The sequence below is a fragment of the Euprymna scolopes genome, chromosome 18, assembly GCF_053919585.1.
Source record: "Euprymna scolopes isolate OS-2025 chromosome 18, ASM5391958v1, whole genome shotgun sequence".
In the NCBI taxonomy this organism is placed as follows: Eukaryota; Metazoa; Mollusca; class Cephalopoda; order Sepiida; family Sepiolidae; genus Euprymna; species Euprymna scolopes.
This window is the reverse complement of record NC_136499.1, coordinates 100,514,749-100,534,022: the sequence shown is the minus strand read 5'-3', so window position 1 is coordinate 100,534,022 and position 19,274 is coordinate 100,514,749. Positions and strand designations below refer to the sequence as shown.

Sequence of the window (19,274 nt, the reverse complement as noted above, 5' to 3'; positions counted from 1 at the left end):
TTAATTAAACATGGAAATACGATTTAAAAAATAGCGCAGATCACTCTCAGCATTAGCACCCGGAACTTTTAAATTTATCGAATCAATATTGGCAGCCATGGAACTGGAACTATACAAGCACGAAATGAAATAAAGATAAAAGTTTAAAGACAAAAAGTTAGTCACCAAAGTTAATTAAAAATAAAACAATGAATTAAACTGAACTTAAATGCTGTCTTGTTGCCGTTTTAAAAATTAATATATTTTTTTAATTAAGAGAAAATTAAAAAGAAATGAGCGAAAATAATCAAAACGTGTTTTTAACTTTACCTTTTTCTTCATTCATTGATAGCAAAGTGGAGGTAAAAAAAGAAGATAATCCATTTTTATTTCATTCATTATTTTTTCTTTGATAGAAATAATTCCTTTTTTTTTTCCTCTTACATATTCCGTTTGTTTTGTTTATAAATTTACGAAGAAACAGGATACCGTGGAGAAAAAAGTGTTAGGTTTAACTCCGATGAAAAGATTCACGCGAGATGTGAATTGTGTTGCGGATGGCAACGGCAACGCCGAAGTACAGTCTTTTTTTTTTTTTTTTTTTTTTTTTTTAAAGAAGATAAACAAAGTTTTTCTGCTGTTTGCGAGGGAGGAGAAGTGTTAGGAAGAAATACTAGAGAGGGGAGGGACAGAGGGGCAGAAGCGAAGAGAAGAGCAAGAGGAGAGAAGATGACGGAGGAGGAGAAATGCTGGAAGAGAACAGGAGAAAAGCGAAGTGGGAGGAGGAAAGGTGCTGAAGAGAAAGCGACAGTAGGGAGAGGGGGAGGGGGAGGGGGCAGCGAGAAGCCGGTGGAGAAGAAGTGATAAAAACAGAATAAGATTGAAGACGAGGCGGACCGGGTGGAAAAAAGAAAGCGACAGACCAGGAGAAAGGAGAGTAACAAAAGAGGAGAGGAAAAAGAAGAGAGAAACAGATGAGAAAGGGACAAAGATGGAGGAGAAAAAAAACATAAAAACAACGAAAGGGAGAAGGTAAAAAGAGAGAAACTGGCGGGGGAGAAGAAGTGAAAGAATAAAATCAAACAAAAGAGGAATAGGGTGAGGACCAGATAGAGAAGAGAAAGCGACGGAGGAGGGAGAATAAGAGAATAACAAAAGAAGAGAGGCAGTAAAGAAAGAGAAAGGAAAAAAGGAAAAGGACAAAGGTGGAGGAGAATAGAAAACGATGAAGAAGGAGCAGGAAGAGAGAAGGGAGACAAGAGAAGACGCGAGTGGGAAGAAAAAGTAATGATTAGAGAAGATGAGAAAAAAGAAGGACTTAGAAGAGAAAATAATTAATACAAAGAAAATACACCACGTCTGGAGCAATTTCCATAAAAAAAAGAGAGGGAGGAGGAGAAAGCAAAAAGAAAATAGAGTAAAAGAGAGAATGAGAATGGGACGAAGCAAGATGATGGGGCCATTAAAATGCAAAATAAAAATTGAACAATGAGAATTTAGTAGAAATCTATATATTAATAAATAAAACAGTAAATGTGTGTGTGTGTGTGTGAAAATATTTAACCGATAAACTTTTAAACTACTGATCACATCACACTGAAATTAAGAGGAAATAATATTCATAAGGAATGGTGTATAACAAAGAAAATCTTTGGATGGATGACTAATGCATACAAGAACATGGAGGCAAGTTGAAATGCAAAATGTTCATTTCAACTTGACGACATATTTCTATTACTTTTGTGCATGTGCAAATTCATTCATAGCTTAAAGTGGTTTAATTTTAAATGTTTCTTATCTATTTGTTGATGGCTCAAACGGTAGGGAACGTAACCGGTATGCTAAATGTTTTGGTTTGTTCGAACATGCTTTTCTTCACATATACACACCCACACGTACACACGCACATACGCACACACACACACACACGCATATACACATCCTCATACACACACTCACATTCATGCGCATACACACACACACACACACACACACACACGAGCTGTGACGTCACTTCCTTTAAAGTGAAAGCCAGACATGAGCACCTAGAACACTAACTCCAGTATAAAAGTCAACAAAACCTGTCAACTTCTCTTTTTCATCCGGACCAGCGTTCGAGCCGCTTAGTCGACGAACCGACCGCGCGCCCTAACGTCACTTTCCCTGCTACTGTAATGTGGGAATAAGCGCACGTACACTTTATACGCTTTCTCTCTCCACGAACTGGATTGACTTTCTCACTCTATCTCCCCTTCAGCTTTGGTTCATCAAAACAGACATGTGCGCGACTCTCTACTGATCTTAAACCTCTCTTTCTACAGGCGGGCTTGCCACTTCGCGTTTCTCTACTGCATTCCCCTTTCCTTCCACGCGCGTAGTCGTCAACGGTGGAATGAGCACGTGTACACCCAAAACTTTCATTTCTCAACAGAAAATAAACGACATGTTTATTTTATTCCAGCATTTGAGTTCTTTGTTTCCTTCATTCAATTCGTTTCATTATTTTTTCTTGTAGCGAGTTTAGGGTATTTATATCCTGGTCCATAACAGGTTTCAATTCTAACTAATGGCACCTAAGTCACATTTTAAAATGTAAACTTTTGAAATCAGTACTATATATTAGGTACAATATGATATTCAATAGAGAATTGGCTCTGTAATGATATGCATGAATTCAAATATAGTTAGGCATATTTTATGAATGGGCAAGGCGGAGTGCTCCTCGTAGTAATAAATAAGGCATTTTAACAATTTAAGTAAATGTAATAAAAGATACTATTCACACAAGCGGTAGCACCTCTGTTTAGTTTGTCACATGACAGAATCGGGGAAGGAAAGAGGAGAAAAGAAAAACTAAGTTTGTACATATTAGGTTGAAAAGAAAGTATTTGCAGAATTTTTAATTTTGATTTCAAATGATGTATTTTCAAATAAGTTTTCGTTATAATACTTTTACTTTATATATCATTTTAAAGAGCGTTTTTTTTTTTTTGTTCTATCTAATCGCTTAAATTACAATCGCTTTAAAACAATTATGTCTTCTTTTCAGAATGTTGAATACAAGATGGGAAAAAAAGCAAATTTGCAAAGTTTTTCTTATTTTAATTCAAGCAGGCCAAAAAGCTGCTCGCGATATCAACGAAGCATTTGGCTCAGGAACCACTAATGAACACACACCACAATGGTGGTTTAAGAAATTTTGTGGTGGCGACAAGAGTCTTGAATATGATGAGCATAGTAGTCGGGCATCGGATGTTGATATGATCAATTAAGAGCCTTAGTGGAAGCCAATCCATGCACAACTGTTTGAAAACTTGCTTCTGAATTAGATGTAACATATAAAAAGATTTCCAACCACTTGAGTGAGATTGAAAAGAAAAAAAAAATTGATAAATTGGTGCCTCACAAATTGAACGCCAACCAAAAGAAATGCCATTATGAAGTGTCATCTTCCCTTCTTTTCTACAACAAGAAAGACACATTTCTCGACCGGCTTGTGATTTGCGATGAAAAGTGGGTTCTTTATGACAACTGACGAGGCTCAGCTCAGCTCAGTGGTTAGACACTGACGACGCTCCACAACAGTTACCAAAGGCAGAGCTGCACCATAAGAAGGTTATGCTGACTGTTTGATGGTCTGCGATTGGTCTCACCCATTACAGTTTTTTTAATGCAGGCGAAACCATTACGGCGGATAAGTAATGTCAACAAATGGATGAAATGCATCAGAAATTTCGACAACAACACCTAGTATTAGTCTCAAGGAGATGGTGGTTGCCGTTGATGGATACTTCTAATGAAGTACCCAAACATGGCAACCACTATCTCCTTGCCATTTGTGTAATAGTGATATCAGCAGAGGGGTGTAATAGAAAGTACTACTTACACAAGTGGCAGCACCTTTGTTTAACCTGTTAAACTTAAGTTTGTAGATGGGTTCTTTATATACAAAAACATTCATTTAGCTACAACCACTATCAAAAAATTCCCCCACTCTCTATCTGTGTATAAATCTAAATACAAGTTCCATGAACAAACTTCTTTCCTAGAACTGCCCATCTGTGAAATTCTGTTCTGCTGGCCTGCTTTCCAGTTGACTACAACATGGTCATCTTCAAGTCCAATGTGAACAAGTTCCTGTTGAGCCGTCTCCTTAAATAATCAAGTTCTACACAGAAAGTATGAATTGCGACATTAAAAAGGTAGTTGTGACAATTATTTTTTTTTTGTCAATAGTAAACAAAATTGTAAGTCATCCCTCCCCTCCCTTGGATAGGATGCCTCAGATGACATGCAATAAAACTATCCTAGTTTCTAGAGAAGAAGACGAAAGGAGAGCAATCGCTTTGTCGTTGCCAAGAAAAACAGGTAATACTTGAGAGGATGACCTCTTGAAGCAGAACAGATATTATTGTGTTAGTTAAGTCCCTTGGACAAATCGGAAGTTAGGAAGAGTTACTTCCCTTGTACATTTTCTCTCATGGCGTCTTTTGTAAATAAAACCTGTATTCTTTAGTTCTCGTTCTTTCTTATCCATTCTTTATCACAACCATCCTATCGGATTAACCTCCACAACATGACATGGTGTCAAAAGCCAGATAACAAGAACATATTTTTTACCAAAATGAATCAAACTGAAAATAATGAATATAAGCAGTGACATTTGTTTTTCCCCCACGAGTTAAAATAAAAGCGACGACCACGTGCGTAGCCACTAAACATGAAAGGTAAGATAGTTATCTTATACCAAATCGATATTCTTTAGCATGGCAGCTTCATCCCAACTTCCACCACCAACAATAGATTGGTCCAGTGCAAACCGCGCCAAATCAATAGATAGATTTATTCAGCAAGTCACGCTTCATTTTGAAGGCCCGATGCACAATATTAACGACGATATGAAGGTTAGATATATTTTTTATGGGCTGGTGTTGAAGGACAAGAAATAATTGACACATTCGTCTTTCAGCATGGAAAATAAAGGACAGTTGAAAACTACATTAAATACTTTAGACAGTATGCGAACCCAAGGTCGAATTTTTGCGTGGCAAGACATGAACTGCTGCAGTCCCGACAAAATTCAGATGAATCGGCACACTCATTTTTGAAACGGCTTTGTCAAATAGCCAAACAGTGTGAATAAAACCAAATAGTGGAGGATACCCTTGTAGTCGATCACTTCATATTCGGAATTTATCTAAAGTCAGCGCAAAAATCCTTAATCAAAAAAGGTAATGATCTGACTATAGCAAGACAGTAGTAGAGACAGAGGAGGTGACTTGCAAGCAAGTTGAAGTGATACACACTCCAGTGGAAGAGAGCAGTACATATACAATTCAAGATAGGAATAATAAAAAGACGATACAATGTGGATATTGAGGCAAAGGACATCCTCGAGGAGAATGCTTAGCAAGAGGAAAATTGTGCTTGATATGCAACAAAAAAGGACATTTTGCCAATGTTTTCCGCTCCAAAATGGGAGATAAAAAACAAATAGATAAAAGAACACAGTCACAGTGGCATAAAAACATGGCGATGCAAGGTGAAAGTAACATTAGTGGTTCTAGAGAAGACATTTATTTCCACACTATTCAACAGTTGCCATCATCACTACCAAAGCATATGCTAAATTAAAAATTGGTAATAGTCAGAGGCAAAAAACATCAATGTAAAGGTCGATACAGGTGCTATGAGCAACCTTTTACACAAGAAAATATACAAAAAACTACATGGAGTATCACTCAAAGCAACAGTTCTACAGGTAATCACCTTTGGTGGAACAACAATTGACTAATAAGAAAAAAAAATGCCATCTAGGGGTAAGATTCTGCGACAAATTTGTCGGTGCAACATTCCAGGCCAATATCGAAAGGCTACAGACATCATAGGAGTTAGGGCTAGTGACTCTAAACTTACCTGTGAAGTCAGTCAATATAGACAGTTCAAAACATCATCAGGTGCGAACAAACAATGACCAAGCATCACAAAAAAAAGGCAAAGCCGATTCCAATGCCAAGATTGAGTTGGAAAGGGAATTTAAATGAAAGAAAAAAAATAATTTGCGAATTTCCTGGCGTATTTGATGCTATTGCTTGTCTACCTGATGAATATACTATTTCTGTGGACCCAGAAGTACCGTCAGTTGTACACCCACCACAACAAAGCTTGATAGCTTTCAAAGAGAAGTTAAAAATGGAATTAGACTCCTTCGTGGCACAAGGCATACTATCTTCAGTGACTGAACTAACACCATGGGGGGGGGCTCATTTGTGTGTGTGACCAAAAACAACGGTTCAGTCAGACTATGCCTAGACCCTTGGAACTTAAATAAAGCGGTGTGCAGACCACATTGTGCAACTCCAACATTTGAGGACGTCACCACTGAGCTAAATGGTGCAAGATGGTTCACAACCGTCAGCATTAAATCTGGGTACTGGCATCTAAGACTGGACGAGAATTCCAGAAGACTTACGACATTTGCAACACCATATATGGTAGATGCATGTTCAACCGGTTTCTCACGGGAGTAAAATGTGCACAGGATGAATTTCAGAGAGCCATGCGAAAGAATTTCGTTGACCTTAAAAACGTCCTTACTATATATGATGACATAATCATATATGGATTCAAAGAAGATGGTAGTGATCATGGCGAAATACTTAAGCAACTACTACTTATGACAAGAGAAAAAATTGCAAATTCAACTCAGAAAAATTTGTGGTAAAAACATCCAAAATACCCTTTTTTGGTCACACCATTTCGAAACAGAGTACCAAACCTAATCCTAAGAAAATAGAGGCGATTATGTAAATGCAACAACCCAAAATGTAAAATGTACCCAATTGTAAAACCACTCACCAGTTTCCTAGGATTGGTCACCTGAACAAATTTTCACCACAACGCGCAACCTTGACATTTGAAACTTGGCTTTGCGATTTGATATCAAAAGAAATGAATTCACATGGTCATCCCAGCAACAAAAGGCATTTGAGGAAATCAAAAAAGAGATCGGAAAAATACAACACTTCAATATTTTGACCTTAAGGAACCCATTGTGTTGCAGGTGGATGCATCGACTGCAGGTACAGGTGCAGCTCTGCTACAAAAGGGGATGCTAGTTGCATTTGTAAACAAGACACTGTCGGGTCAAGAAACTCAATACTCAAACATCGAGAAGGAAATGTTAGCCAGCGTTTTTGGCTTGGAAAGATTTCACCATTGTGCGTGGGGTTTCAAAATAATAATCCACACAGATCATAAACCATTGGAATCGATAGCGCTAAACAACTTATCATGCGCACCCTCAAGACTTGCAAGGATGCTACTGAAAGTGGAAGGATACGATTTCATTGTGAATTATACTCCAGGAAAAACAATAACGATTGGGGATAGCCTATCATGAGTATCACTTAGACCTAGCAAGCACATTGAAGTAATTGACCTTAATGTCCACAGTATGATGAACTACCTTAATTTAGAATAGAGAATATCAGGGTTGAGACATTGCAAGACCCATTGCTAAAAGAACTTGCAAAGATAGTAATGTCTAACTGGCCTGCAAATCGAACTGACTGCCCAAGCTGCCTCTTACCAATTTAGAACTTTAAAGATGAGATTAGGGTTCAAGATGGTATTTTGCTAAAGAGCAATAAAATCATAATACCAGCCTCCCTACAAAGAGGTATATTAAATACTTTTGCATGCAAAATCCGATCCCGCATTTTGCTAATTCCTACCCTCTAATGAGAAGGAAAGTATTTCTTCGAAACTCTGCGGATGAAGGACTATCCACTTATTTAGTGCTTCCTTTTCAAATTAAATATGTTTTTAACCTTTTTTCAAGGTGTTTTTTTAACATGTTTTATTAATTATTTGCTCATATATATATATATATATATATATATATATATATATATATATATATATATATATGTATAATATAAAGCTGAACGTCTGTGTGTGTGTGTGTGTGTGTGTGTGTGTGTGTGTGTGTGTGTGTGGTCACGAATAGGTTCTTATATGGTTGACTATTTAAAAAAAACTGATTACATATAATGATAGAATATGTATCGAGGATCAGGAATGGCAGAATGGTGGTTCATAAAATTTGTGGGGTCTGCGTTTGCACCTGGCCCCCAAAGTATGGAAATAAAAAATGAAAAGGAAACGTTTACAAGGGTTTTTGATATAGATGTACATAATAATACTTTGATAAGTATGTTTCAACTTAAATAGGGATGGTATAATAAAATTGTGGGGTCTGCGTTTGCGCCTGTACACCATGGAAATATGGCACAAACTTTAACAAAGACTTGTCATATCTATTTCCGTAAGTATACTTTGATAATTATGTTTCAGTTTGAAGAAATATGGTATAATAAAATTATTGGGTGTTCGTTCGTGCCTGATCTCCATAGAATGTAAATATGTCACAAAGTTTAACAAGGTTTTTTAAAAGGGGTGAGGGTCCACAATAACACCTTAACTTTAATCTTAATTCACGCTAGTTTTATTTATTTTTTTGAGTTGAATCATATTCTGTCGAATAAATTCACCTCATAAATTCACGTTCTTATTAAAGTGAAAACCAAAAAAAAAAAAGTCGGAACTTTAGACAATTCTTTTGCAAATTTTGCATAACTCTGTTTTTTCCTTCTCCACTTGCACGTGGCACTCTTTCAAAAACAGATAAATAATAAAAAATAAGAACGTTACTTGTTATCATGTCAAAAGAAGGAAAAACTCCTGCTCACATGATTATGTGTCTTTTTAAAAACATTTACATATTACCTGTTTATTTTTATTTATATATCTGTTTAAGCTTTTTTTTTGTCAGTGTACTAGAAGGAATTCAGTTGATTACAACCCTTTCTGCGTGTTCTTTACATTACAATAGTACAACCCTGAATCCGACGGCGCAATACTACACCGTTCAATACTGTAAAACTGAAACAAAGCTGTTCTGCTTTAAAAGGGCGCCATTTTCTTCTTATTCATATTTATATCGATTCTTTGCTTTAAAAAACTAAAGTAATTACGTGTTTACTTTTTTAATATCCCATTTTGCTGTTTCGGATTATTTTACTAAAGTAAGTAAAGCTTCATTATTTTTCAAAACTGTTTTTGTTTCTTTGTTTTTCATCGATATTATTTAGTAAGAGTGTTTAGCAGAAAAGCCAACAAACAACTACCCGAAAAAATAAATATACAAGAAATAAATGTTACCATAGTCAATAAAAGTTCAGTTCATGTTTTTTTTTTGTTTTGAAATAGGTTTTAATGCTCTTTACTTGAAATAATTTCAGCGAACCAAAATTAAAATGAAATTTGAGGCGATAATTTCTTAAATAAATTTTTATGTAAACTACACATGCCATAATCGAATATTCCTCAAGCACAAAATAACGGAAAACATTAAAATATGTTTTTAAATATTCCTTACGTTGACGGAACTCTCTTAAATTGTTAACACAAAATGCTCAGGTGCCTCTCCTTTAAATTGAAAATGGGGCTCTCCATTTCAAAGTCGCTACCATTTTGAGTTTTTTTTAAATTGTTCGTGAATTAAAAAAAAAATTTTTTTTTACAAACTACTTAAAAATACAAACCAATGAACTTTTCTACCATAAAAGTAACTTTTATTGACTATGGTATCATTTATTTCTTGTATATTTATATTATTATATATATAACATTTTCTCTTTGTAAGGAAACATCATTTTGTTGGTCACTCTTGGCTACGAATAGAAACAAAGTTGATACAAAAAAATATATTTTCGCGAAAATTATCTTTATTTTCATCATATTTTGCTTTGGGTAAAATTTTTGAGTATCAAAACCTATCTCTTTACAACCCCCTCGTTTTTATAACCCATCATACTTTCATCAATCACAGTTCATTTTCTGTAGGCTGTTTTTGAACTCAGTCAACGATGGGTACTTCTGCTAGTATATATATATATATATATATATTAAATTAAGAAACCTCACTTATTTAGCTTGTCATCATAGAAAAATTGCCTCATCATTTTCACCAAGAATATAAAAGTTACTTTCGATCATGGAAATATACATGATGCAAACACATGTTTGGTAAAAAAGTTGTGTTAGCAGTCACAAAGCTTAAAACTGTATAGGCCAACATGTGTAAGTAATATACACATTGCTAGTGGCATTGTGTATGTGTGTGCGTTGGTTTACCTTGTTTTTGTTAATGCATATAAAGCTGTGAGTAGTAATTCGTCTCTGTCCACTTGACTCTGGTTAGTGTGTACGAACCTCTACATAAGATGAATAACGCTTTTCCTCTCCTCCGACCAAAGGCTGAAGGGGGGATGGTATTGAGCAGTCGTCCTGTAGTCTTGTTCAATGTGCAGCCGGTGAATTCTGGAGAAAACTGATGTTGTTAATTCGTTCTTATAAAATTTTCTAAGTTAGCAATGGCTTATTACTTTCACATAGACGTGTTACTTTTTTTTTAGTTTCAAACAGTTTTTAAGTTTTTATTGGTTGGAAAATATTTGGAGTTTACACGTTTTTGTGAAAACTGACTTGAGGAAGAGAGCAAATCTCAACAAAACGGAGAAAGAAAAAAAGGATTTCAGTAAAGCAACTGGCCCTGACGGTATTCCAATTATAGTACTCAAAAAACTTCAACCTGAACTAGCGCCCATACTTACAAAACTGTTTAAACGTTGTCTTAAGGAGAATAGTTTCCCATCTCCCTGGAAAATTTCATTAGTATGCCCTGTATTTAAAAATTCTGGTGATCGCTCATCCACGTCTCAGTACAGGCCAATAAGTCTCCTGTGCGTCATGAGTAAGTTGCTGGAATCTGTGTTAAATACAGAAGTAATCAACCATCTAAACAAAAATAACCTTCTTAGTGACACTCAATATGGTGTCCGTTTTGCTAGATCTACAGCAGATGTGCTTACAGTTATATCTCATAGGATTAGCGAATCTCTCGACAGAGGCAATCTTTCTAGAGCAATTGCTCTTGACATATCTAAGGCCTTTGATAGGGTATGGCATAAAGGTTTATTTCAGAAGATCTCTAGCTATGGTATAGCTGGAAATGTCTTCTCAATTAATAAATCATTTCTTTCTGATAGGTTCATAAGAGTAGTAGTTGAGGGGCAAAAATCAGAAACTCACAGTATTAATGCTGGTGTCCCTCAGGGGTCCATCCTGGGTCCAACTCTCTTCCTGATCTACATTAATGATCTTCCAAATCACATCCTTACATCATTTGTAGACATTTATGCTGACGGCACTACCATTTATGGTAGCACATCTAAGAGATTAAATGACCAAATTCTCTCCGATTTTCTTTCCTCTGATCTTGAGCATGTAGTACAATGGGGAAAAGAGTGACTGGTTACTTTTAATGCATCTAAAACCAAGCTTCTCTCTTTACATCATCAACATTCTGATCCACATCTGGCATCAATTGAAATGAATGGCTCTCGTCTTCAGGAGGCCTTAAGTTTTGACAAGCTTCTGGGCTTGACCATTACTCCTGATCTTAAATGGAACACGTGCATCAAATCTGTTGCCAAGGCCGCTGGAAAAATGGTGAGATCTTTCTATCGATCCAGTAGATATCTCACTGCTGATGCTATTCTCTATCTATATAAGAGCCAGGTACGTCCAAGGATGGAATACTGTTGCCACATCTGGGCAGGAGCTGCTAGAAAGGATTTGTCCTGTCTTGATAGAGTTCAAAATAGACTTCGTAGCCTCGTAGGAGATGTCCTTTTCTCTTCCCTGCAACCTCTATCTTAAAGAAGAGATGTTGCGAGTTTGTCTCTTATGTATCGTTATTTTCATGGAAAGTGTTCGACTGAGCTTCAATCTATCGTCCCCCCCTCGCCTAACTTTCACAAGAAACACTCGTCTAGCTGAAAGCACTATCAATAATTCCCCCCACTCTTTATCTGTACCTAAACCTAAACGTAGATTCCATGAAAAAAGCTTCTTTCTTAGAATTGCACGCCTGTGGAATTGTCTTCCGTTTTCCTGCTTTGCGGCTGACTACAATATGGTTGTGTTCAAGTCTAACATAAATAAGTTCTTGATGAGCCGTTCCATATAAGTTATCAAATTTCCCGAATTTTCATTACTAATGATTACTATATTGTCCAATTTCTACTGTGCACTCTTTAACCCTTATCCTTGAGTGGCCTCTTGGCCTTGATAATGTGGTGATGCCTGAGTAAAAAAAAAAAGAAAAAAAAATTAAAGCTATTTGCTTTTTAGCGTTCATAGCAATCACTTGGCGATTGAGCCGCCATAGATGCAAAGGATATCAGCCCATTAGACCAGGTGAAATTAAGCCTATATTGAAATTTATTATGGAAGGACCGGCTATTCCTTTTGCACATTACTAAGAGTTAAACATAACAAATATCACAACATAAAAAACGCTACGATTATCACAATTGCCCAGTCTCCGTTGGACCGATTGTCAAGAAGGGGTCTTCGACTAATATAATTCGTCTATTCTTCTCTTCAAGATTATCATAGATGTACAGTGTAAGGGAAATAACTCTATCAATAAGCATTCCTTAATTCTCTCCCTTACCTTATTTAAATTTCGTACGAGTTATTGACGTTGGGTAAAAGATGAACTTTTTAAATATTTTTAATTGTACTGTTCAATTTGGAGGAGGATGGAATGGATGCCGCAGTAAAGATTATCCTTATTTAAGTTTTATGATAAAGAAACAATGAATGCATTGGCAATATACGCAAACGTTACTATTGGCGACATAAATTATTTTAATAGGGAAATTGAGATTTTGCCTGTCTATTCACCAGTCACACTTTTTTAAAAACGAAATGGCAATTTCTAGTAAAATAGAGTTACTTCCCTTCGACGAATCAGTAATTCTCCCGCATTACCAACACAATAAATACATTGAAGAATTTGCAATTACGAAATGCCATAAACCTTAATTACTTTTAGAAAGAAAGAATATATATGGGTAGGTGTATCAGAATCAGCCATTAAAAATGCCGTATATGAACTTGAATAAATCAACACTATCTTTCGAAGCTTATAACTACTGGAAAAATATAATTCAAACCCTAATTCTTTTTCAAATAAAGTAGCAAAGACCAATATTAAAAAAAATAAATAAATAAAAAATAACAAGTTTAATAGCAAATTAGGCAATATTTGTTTTTTTAAATCGGGTTTCTTTAAAAAAAAAAGATTTAAAGAAAATCAACGAAATTTTACTTAGTTCAATTATAAAAAATATAAATTCCAAAAAATCACTTACCTATAAAAAATTCTATTCAATGTATACTTTCATTGTTCATCGTTAAGAATTTATCCATATTTATACTGATATTCCATGTTCTTTTTAAATAAAATACTCTTTTAAACAAGGATTAAAAAAAACAAAACAAAAGAAAACGCAAACTCAGATTTATTGAGTGTTCAAATAAAGGGAGAGAAATCTCTGATTTTTTTCACGATTATCTTACGGTGACTTACTTAAACGCCGGAATTAATATCTCTTTTTATTGCATGTATTTTTGGGCCTCCGTGGCTGAAAAAAAAGCACAAATTCACTTATAAGTTTTTGCCGTTAAACAAAAAATCCAGTCGACCAATTTTTTTTTTTTTTTATTCTCTTAATGAATACACGAGTTTTTGATTATTATATCTTATTTCTACTTTATCGAGTGAATTTTTTTTTTAAATATCTAAAAAAAGAAAACATTGAATGAAATAGAAAAAATTGCCGTCAGCATCCGGTATTTACTTGACAATATAGGTATAACACGAGCTTTCATTTAAAAAAAAAAATCAACGTGGTTTAAAAAAAAGGTTTTGACACTTTGGACTTTACAGGTAAATTTCCAAAAACACTTCTTTTTTCTGTTTTAAATTAGAATATTTTATTTATTGATCTTTTATCTTCAATTTGTGATATATAAAACTTTGGTGAGTAAATTAATTATTTGAATTTTAATAGACATTTCAAAATGGGGGGGGGTGAACTAAAAAAAAAAACGTTTGTCTAAAATATTATATTAGGTTTATTGGAAAGGGCATAAAATTTCACATTGACCCTGAAAATATCCTAAAAATTGAACCAATAGAAACATTTTGATAGATTTTTAAAGTTTAAAAATTGAAAAAAATTCATTTCGTAAAATTCAATTGATTTCATATGCAAAAAAAATAGTTGGTTGAACGCGCACCGGCACTGTGTAAACACTGTTTTTTAAAAAATAATATTTCTATTATTTTTTAAACAACTTTAATAGTTTATTTTGGAAGTATATTCCATACAGAAAATAAACAACAACTTTAAAAAGAGAAATTACGAGTTTTTTTATATTTTATTCAGTTTTCTGTTAGGGATGTCAAAAATTCCCCCCAAATTCTGATACACCTAATATATGGGTGTTAAGACCAACACATATCTTTTAAAATAATAGAGTTATCTCTTTCGGCACAATGACAGAGATTACAAAATTGAGTGCAACTACATTATAATAGCAAAATTCGAAATTTTTCATATTGAATTTCAAGGCAAACTAAAAGTCTATACTTAATTGTCATGTTACAGTAATGACTATATCCTAAAATTACAAAAAACAATAAGGTAGAATAATTATGAAATACGAGCCATGAAGTTGTTTTTGAAAGGAAATCGTTTCCCAGATGATGCAGCCTTGATATCTGAAGTCACGTTGTGGTTGGAGGACCAACCTGGGGTGTTCTACAAAAATGATCTCCAGAGCTGCATCAAACGATGGGAGAAATGCATAACTCTGGGTGGTTCCTATGTAGTGAAAGACTAATAACTGTGCCAAGTTTCGTTACTCTACTGCTATGGGAAGTGGGCCAGGGGCATCACTTATTGCACGCCTCTCGTAAAACATTTTTTTGGGGACTAAAATTGACGAAAATGACATGTTTGCTAAAAAAAACAAAAACAAAAACAAAACACCCCCCCTCCAAAAAAAAAAAACACCGGTGAGTTCCAAAGGGAGATAAATAGCATTTAACTATTATCAATTTTTTTAATGGTGCATTTTGCCTTGTTTTTAACATAACTGAGTTACTTCCCTTGTCTTCCATGTCTTCCCAAAGAAATATGGTGCTGGTTTTTAGGATAAAGATCGAAAACTCGTGTGTTTTAAAATAATGCGGTAATATTTAAGTACTTCTGACAGGGCAATTAAGTAGATCTCATATATCGGGTTCCATTCGATATTCTTTACAGATTCCTGAGTTCAACAGAAAGGTTCCCAAGTTAAACAAGGTACACCTGAAGGTCTGAGGTTACATTGGTTAAAATGTTGCGAGAATATCACTAGAGATGAGAACAATAGTCTGAAGAATCCAAATAATACGAATTATCAAATCCTCATCTCAAAAATTTAGAACCTTTGCATCCAATCAATTGCTTAAATTGCAGTAAAAATGATTGGATCATTCTATTACTCCAGAAAAAGTCTGACTCCTGATGCAATCCTCTACCTGTATAAGAATCAGATACATTCTAAGATGGAATAGTGTGACCACATCTGATGATGTGCCACACATTTTTTTCTGCTTTGACAGAGCACAAAATCAGTTCAGTAATCCAGTGGGAAATGATTTCTTCTCTTTTCTACAACTCCTTTTTCCGCAAAAGAGACATTTTATTTATTCATATTTTTTTATATGGAAATCGCTCCAGGCAAAGAATAAAGCAATTAAGGAGTAAAAAAAAACAACAACAACAAAACAAAACAAAACAAAACAAAAAACATGTCACTGTGAAAAAACACTAAATGTTATATGGATAGATTCTAATCCAGAAAACAGCAATTCTTTCCCTTTTTGTGATTCATGGAATGTGAGGACTAAAGGATGAAATAAGGAAAGCAAGAGTTGCAAAGTTGCCAAAAGTAAATCTAAGGTTCATTTTTTACTCTCGATAAGCATTGCTTGTCTCACTGTAATCTATCATTATTTCTATGGAAGGTTCTCGACTGAACTCCAATCTCTGCTTCCTACTTGGAAATTATTCTTAGCAAGAACTACTCCAACCTCAACGAATTTTCTTTTTTTCCTTTGTGTACCTAGCATCAAACAGAATTTCTACAAACGGACCTTCTTTCCAAGTACCTTCCATCTGTAAAACAACTTACCATGAGATTACTTCCCTTTAAACTGCAACATGGTTGTTTTTAAATTCAGTGTCAAGAAATACTTATCATAAACCATACTTATACCTGTTCAGATTTTAGCCATTCCATTCATCTTCTTTACTATTTAATTGACCAACCATTTGTCTTATAACTATTATCTTCCAAAGAATAATACAATATATATATATATATATATATATATATATATATATATATATATATATATATATATATATATGTTATTTGAGAAGGACAACCGAGAATTAATAAAATAGTAATCAACGTTTCATCCCTATTTCAAGGCACATCATCAGGATTTCGTAGGAAAAATGTAGAAGAAAAACGATTACAGCTCACATGCGAGTGAAAAAGGAAAAAATCCTAAAGTCCTTCCCATTCTGGGCCGAAACTATAAATATGTGTGTGGAAAGTTGGATTATTCTATGCTTATATACACATTAAAACGATTATTCAAATGCATATGTACATTTTTTTTTTTCATTTTTTATCTTATTTATTTTGTTTAAATTATATGAGGAGAGACGGTTAAGGACATATACACTAATTACCCAGGATCTGTATTCATATTTTGCTCTCTGATTATTATATTTCCTATAATAGTGGTTAAATTATAGAAACCTTATCTTTGCATGATGGTGCTAGTATTAGTTCCCAGGAAAAGATCTCCCCATCAACTCTAGTAGAGAACAGAAGAAGATTAAAAGAGAGACATCTAAATTCTGTGGTCTGAAATCTTCATCCTACCTCAACCACAATCCTTATTTGCATGAGTTTGAAAGTACTATGATTAATTTGGTAAAGAGGATTAAAGTAAAAAAAAAAACATAAACACCCTTTCAACCCAATCACTAGGAAAATAAACAATTTTGCCAGAAAAGTTGTCCCTAACGATGAGATAAAAACACTATTATATACTCGATTACCCCACTTATAAAACACTTGTAGCTAAATAAATCATATAAAATATAACACTTTAGATAGCATAAATCTGGATGACAAAAATATACTTAAAACAATGAAAATTCATAACTATATAAATATTCTAACCCCAAGAACTCCAAGGTTTACACTAAAAAACCACAAACCCAATTTCCATGGTAAGACTACTATTAGGTTAATTTGCACCTATAGTTCGGATTTAGGAGCAGTAAATAAAAGAATTCTTGGTAGAATCATCCCATCCATTAGGAAAAAGTATCCCTCCCTCTCTGGCAATGCTCAGATACAGTTATAAAATGGTTCTTTAACCTTAAAGATAAGCAAATGATGAGCTTTATAACATTTGATATTGATAATTATTACCAGTCAATTTCTCCTATCCTTCTAAATAATGTCCTCATCCTTACAAAAAAAAAAAAAAAAAAAAATGCTCTGATCTCACGGACCTAGAAATTAAATTAATCCTTTTAGACGACCCCCCCCCCTCCACTACGTTTGACAATAAAATTTGGACTAGGAAGGACACACCCAATAATTTTGATATTCTCATTGATCTTCTATCTCTGTATAAATCACAGATTTAGTCAGCCTATATCTGTTGAAAGAACTCAAGCTCTTATTTAAATCTATCCAAGGAGGACTTTATAAGGATGCCGCACTCCTTATTACTAGAACTAGATCGAGAATATAATAATACCATTAAGAGGCTACAACTCCTTTTTCAACAACTTTGGCCTCACCATAACTATTAACCTTGATAAAAAACATCAAATCTTTTAGACATTACTCTAAACTTAATGTCAGAATCATTTAGCCCCTACCATAAACCTAACCTATCTCTCTTCTATGTCCATAAATTTTCAAACCCCCCTAATTCGATTATAAAATCAATAGTTCCCTCAGTTTCAAACAGAATATCTAAGCTATCAACAGACAGAAAACCTTTCGACCAAAACCTTGCCTTTTTCAATAAGGCATTATTAAATTTAAGATACTCTGAGAAGACTAAATTCACCCAAAACAGTCTCCCCCCCCCACCGGACCGCCTTAACTCCGTAATCACACATAATATAACATGAAAAAGAACAAATCCAAGCTCTTCACCCAATTTAGATAGTAATTTAAATAACATCCCTATAACTAACAGGCGTACGTTAAGACGGTTTTGGGTAACAAAATGGTGGGGATCATTTGGTTGAGTACGCCTGTTAGTTATAGGGATGTTATTTAAATTACTATCTAAAAGAAGAAAAATATCTGGTTTAACCCCTCCCTCCTTTAGCAGTAACTTAACTAATGTACCTAAGGAATTCTTTACAATTGTAGAAACATCATTTAAACACCCACATAGATGTAGCACTATTTTAAACAAAAACTCAATTAAAACATCATATTCTACTATGCCTAATATAGCTCAAACAATAATAGCATCTAATAATAAGAAAATTAGAATTTCTCAATCTGGCCCTCCCCCTGTACACTCACTACTAATTGTAATTGCTGGAACAAATTGAACCTGTAGATAATAATTGCATAAACAAGGATGTAATCTATGCTTGTACGGTACTGAATCATATCCAAATGCTCCTCCTGTGTTCCTAATAATCTTAACCTTAATCCAGCTCTTCCTCAAGTAAACATTCAAAACTCATTTTTATCTCCCTCCCAAATTAGTTCTCTCCCAATTGCTAGTGAAAATACTAACTATGCTAACCACCCTACAAACCCTTCGGATATATTGCTGACTTCTCCTACAACCATGATCCAAACCCGAAATATCCATAACCAAACTATTTATAACAACTCTTCTTTACCTAATTTTAATAATAGTAATCATACAATTAACATTCAACAAACACACCCTAAAACCCATATATTGGTTCAACCTCCATGCTAATAAAACTCCGTATTCCAAATCAGGTCCATTCATTTAACATGACCAACAAAAAAGAGTACAACAATTTCTACATTAATTAAAAATCTTAGGACTAAAAACATAAGCTTCTCCATTAAATGGTCAATACTCCAAAAATCTGAATCCTAGCACCAAGTATTGCTAAAAACATCTGAATCCTGGTGCCAAGTATTGCCAGCTTTGTATATCGGAAATTATAAGCATTATCACCTTATCCCAAAGTTTTAACATCATTAATTCTATAAACGAATTAATT

At 34.3% G+C, this 19,274-nt stretch overlaps 1 protein-coding gene across 1 annotated transcript in view; it reads right to left on the bottom strand.

Moving 5' to 3' along the window:
* Positions 1-560, bottom strand: part of LOC145297715 (uncharacterized) — a 99,934-nt gene extending 99,374 nt beyond the window's left edge. Inside the window, exon 1 of the mRNA XM_080143923.1 lies at positions 310-560. The gene's annotated coding sequence lies outside the window, so the exon portion shown is untranslated. The remainder of the gene's footprint in view (positions 1-309) is intronic.
* Positions 561-19,274: the final 18,714 nt, after the last annotated feature.